At 34.7% G+C, this 4,920-nt stretch overlaps 1 long non-coding RNA gene across 1 annotated transcript; it reads left to right on the top strand.

The window, feature by feature from the left end:
• Nucleotides 1-469: 469 nt before the first annotated feature.
• Nucleotides 470-3,618, top strand: LOC134418970 (uncharacterized). Its single transcript, XR_010027908.1, has 3 exons — nt 470-571; nt 1,162-1,292; nt 3,541-3,618. It is a non-coding gene; the product is annotated as an uncharacterized LOC134418970 (long non-coding RNA).
• The last annotated feature ends 1,302 nt before the right edge of the window (nt 3,619-4,920 follow it).

Raw genomic sequence — 4,920 nt, 5'->3', positions numbered from 1 at the left:
AGATCTCAAATGTATATAACCTGGTCTTCTTCCAACTGAAGAATGATGATCACTCATAAAACTTTACAGAGAAATGGGAAGAGGAGTAACGTAAAGAAAATAGCAATATATTTTGCATTTTGATTAAGTTTATTGGAAAGGCATTATATATGACATTAAGGGACTTGTTAAAGTTCTCAAATTTGGCATCATAAGGCATTGCTTTGTGAGATTTGTGATTATTGATTGGAGCCTCAAAATGTCCTTAATCTGAGCATGCTTGTTATTTTTTAATGTGCGTACGTACCTTGCTGAGATTTTCCATTTGTAATTTGTTTTTACTCTTTCAAATTTTGTGAAATTATTCCATGGTTTGAGTCTGGGGTAGGGCTCTTATTTTGATCCACTGTGGCTTGTTCACTGTAATTTTAAACACTATCTTTTTCCTTGTGTATAACACCTTTTTCATATAAAATAGCTGTCTGTAACCAGAAGATTCTACTAAAGCTGGGAAATTCTAATGAACATTTGAACTGAGATACCCATGGCTGGTGGCTTGGAGTTTGAGCTGGACTGCACGATCTTCTTTATGGTAAGATGAGTTATAAAACTTAATTAATTTTTTTAACATACTGTCATTAAAAACTTTACAAGATTTCTCTTAAGATTAGTTACATAAACCTGGTAATTCTGTGCAAAATTCAACCTAGTCACACAAACCTCTACTTTATTTTGGCTAAATTCATATGGTACACAAAATTATACCTTTATGTATACACCATATAACTTGCATTTTCATTTGTAAATATACTTTGATTAGCTATTTGGTGGAAGATTGAGATTTGGTGGACCTAAAAAAAGTAGGATAATTCTAACAGAAAGTAAACTGTAGGACTTATTTATTTAAAACTGTAAACTTATTTATTAATAAAAATAAGTTTTTAGAATTGGAAGTGATCAGTGTGCTTCATGTAATATGGCAGTACATGCCTCTGCACCCACAGGGCTACTTAAGTTCAAAATCAATTTGGTAATCTTCCAGCTGGAAATTACAATAAATTAAGGTTATTTCTCCAAGCAATGACAAAAACACTAAGTAATAGAGCTCCTTCCTTTATGTTGAATCACATAAGTAGAATTAGAGCCTATTTAATTACATCTATTGTTGAATGTTTTGATCAGGCATTTAAATACCTGCTTCAGGAGTCACAATCATATTTCTCCTTGCCAAGCTGGAAACATTAAACCTCCAAGCAATCAGAGCAGGCATATCTGTTCTGCACAAAAGGACATAGGAGAAAACTGGCTAACAGGTAAAGCTGCAAAGGGAGTGGAAAAAAGGGGGCAAAAAAAGGCCAAGGCCTACATATTGTGGGTTTTTGCATTTCATTTCAAATATATGTTGATTTCTATTTTTATACTTTGCCATTACAGTCTGTTGTTTTTGGTTTTTTTTTCAAAATGTGTAAAAGGCCTAGGAAATAAGGGTAAGTAGGGATTTTCCCTTCTCATTTGTGCACATCTCCATGTAATTTTGCAAGATATCTTCATATCTACCATATCTCCATTGGTGAGGCTGATCATTGCAAAGTACTTTGTGGGACAACACAGTTAGATTATTTTTATCCTCTCTGAACTCCAAAAATGGTATTATGTAAGTACTCTCATCTTCTAATTTGACCACATGGAAAAAATCCTTTTGGTACTCAGCATTTGCTTCTTGGTACTTTTCCTTGATGTCATCTTTAATCAAACATCTAATTTATTCAGTTTCACAAAACAGAGTTTTGGAAATAAAGGCTCAGTCCTCAAGCACATGCAGTCCTTGATATGTTTTGCATGTGTCAGACATAGTAGCCTGACTATGACTTTTGAGATTTGTTCAGGTTTTCTGATAGTAGGACTGCACCAAGAAAGATGATGCAGCTTGAGGACACCCTGACCCTTCTAAAAGAACAGACAAAACACTTTTGGGGGAATTCTTTGCTTTCAGTTTACTCAGTAACTTAGTTTTGTACTCCCCAATCCTTTGTTTTCCTTGCTTGTTTAAGGCAGCATGAGTAGAAAATGTTTTCTCCAGGGGCTTGGAGAGGCCAAAAGGAAAGACAGCGCTACAGCAACTGGATGAGATTGTATAGAATTCATTCAGGCTATTAGGTCTTATGAGCAGTAGACAAAAAATCTGCAAACATAAGTGAAATTCATGTTTTTCATGTTTAAACACTTTGGCCTATTCGGGTAAACTGAGATGCAGTAAGTTGACTCAAGAAATGCAAAGAAGGAGTGCATTCAGATGGATTAGCTGGAAAAGCCTGTGCAAACTGTAGTTGATGTTGACAAGTGAACTATTGAGTCTGTGTTTTATTGAATTTTGTTCAGTTAAATAATGTATGAAAGTGACAGAAGGAAATGTATTAAACTTATACATATGGATGTTACAATCATGCATGAACATTTTGGACATAAAAAGCTACTTAATCATTTTTCTCAGATAATAATGTTTGATGTTGTTCTCAGAAGTACTTTAAATATAAGCAGATAGTATTAATAAAGTGATGGAATTGAATTTTAACTGGAATTTTAGTTAAGTTCATGAATATTCATCTGGGTAACTTCTGCCTCTGGACTAGACATCCATGATTTTCAATGCCAGCATAGCATGACTGTAGTCCTGAGTAGTCAATTAAAACCCTATTATTCATAACAATAGATGAATAAACCAAGACCTCCTACATGGATACAAGTCTATATTGTTGTAAGAGACATTCAATTTCATGTAGACAAAATTGGAAGTTTCTGAACTGTAATTATGATTTTGCAATGTGTTATAATTGGACAAATAAGGTTGAAAATGCTTTTCCTTTTATATTCTGTAGAACAGTGGTGAGTGAGATATGCTAAAAATACATGAAATCAATTTCTCTTGCTTATTTCACATGGCATTTTATGTTCCATTGCACATTTATAATTAGACTTTGTGAGTATGTAAATGGTACAATCAGGGACAAAATGTTACATTTTTAAAAACACATTATTATAGTAATGTTTAAAAACTTTTTTTAAAATCTATATTCCTACATGTCATTATCAGTGAGTGAATTGTGGGTGTTTCAGAAAATGGAGGAAAAATACAAAATCCATTCATTGTACAAAGATTATAAAGGACTTTACATTTGCTTAATCCTTGCTTAAGGGTTTGCAAATTCGCTGTGTATTTTATCTCACTGGTGAGGTATTTCTTCATTGAAAGAAGAAAGTTTTGCCATTGGCTTCAGCAGAAGCCAGAATTTTTCCCCATGAAGAGCAGAGCATTGTAGATATTTCACTTATTTTCTCAATAGGATGCTTATTGTAAGGTATTAGCGAACTTTCTCCAGGTCTGTACTCAAATAAATTTCACCCCATCAGTATTGAACATCATAATGACATTCTGGGTTCCAGCAACTAAATTCTGCTTTAAGAAGGATTGAGTGAATACATTCAAGTAACAGGAATTTAAAAATGCTGTGACTGTGTTTTGGAATCCATTTCAAACACAGATGGACTCACCTCTCTTTTCAGATTCAGCTCAACTCCCCTTATCTGGCTGAGTGGTCCCACCTACCTGGAAATTTCCACAGGGATTCATATGAATTGTGAGTGTCCTGTCTTGTCTCTCATATGGTTTTTATGTGGGCGGTGCTACTTAGTGTGAATCTCATTACTCACCAGCTGGCACCTGGATAGAAATGCTAAGAAACACCAACATGCATGTCAAAACAGGTTTTGGTTTAAGATGCATGTAAATTAGTAACACTTTTCACCTGAAGACTGCGTCGTCTTGAGGCATATTGTTTTACAATTGAAAAGGTTATATTTTGTGTTTCTGCATACATAGCACAGAACAGTTGCCTCTAACAAGCTAATTTGAAAGCTTAGCTAAATACAATTATATTGTAGCTTTCATGGTAATGAACTGTGCTTTGCTGTGAGACTACTCTTTTCCTTATCCTGAGATAGAAAATAATGTATGCTTGAACTTAAGGAAATGCTTTATAGTGTGGTCAGTAGTCATGGTTCACTTAATCCCACTTTAATTTAAGTGAAGGTTGGAAGGGCTTCTGTTTTGATTGTATAGAAAGCTAAAATGTAAACAAATTATTAAAAGGAGCATTTGCTTATTAAGTAGTGGTGGTCTGAAACCCAGCATCACCTGCCTGAATGGTTGGTTTGGTTTCAAAGTTGCAGATCATGGAGATGATTTTAAAATTCAGGCAATAAAATTAAGGAAAGGTTAGAATATTTGTTGCACTTTCTCCCTCCTTTCAGTAGTTCATTATCAAAGTGCTTCTGACAGAAGCAGCTTTTTCATTAGGTTCTATGAATATAGCTCCTTTAAGAGAGACATTTTCAGTCTTGAAAGGCAGAGAAAAAATTTAAAAGAATTAGATCTCAGAAAGAGCTTAATACCCCTGCTAACTCTGCATACCATAAAGCATAAAACTGATACTTCACTTTAACTATTTGTTAGTGTTTCTATTGCAACAGCGTCTCTAGACTGTCTGATCAGCTGTTCCTCTGGGCTAGACATTGTACCCCATTGTACAATACAATCTTTCCTCCAGCAGCTTGTGATCTTGTGATCTAAGGGCCTACTCTTGCAATGGATCCCAGTACCCAAATGGAGCACAGAAAAGCCCATAATATCCGAACTCATAGACCTTTTAATTCCAAAATTGTAGAAGCAATAAGCAGCAATAGGGAAGAAAAATTTCAAGCTCCTTTTGTTAGTTCCTAACAAGGACCCATTCAGCAGCGCCTAGTGTGCCAACTAGCAGACTAGGTCACAGTACTTTATGCAATTTCATTATAAGCCCTGCTATTGAGAAATTTATAAGACTGCTGTAAAACTTCACTCAAGGCTGATCAGTGCCAAAGAACATTCCTTTTCCACTCAAAAAT

The sequence above is a fragment of the Melospiza melodia genome, chromosome 5 (genome assembly GCF_035770615.1).
Source record: "Melospiza melodia melodia isolate bMelMel2 chromosome 5, bMelMel2.pri, whole genome shotgun sequence".
Lineage (NCBI taxonomy): Eukaryota > Metazoa > Chordata > Aves > Passeriformes > Passerellidae > Melospiza > Melospiza melodia.
This window is presented reverse-complemented; position numbering and strand designations above follow the sequence as displayed.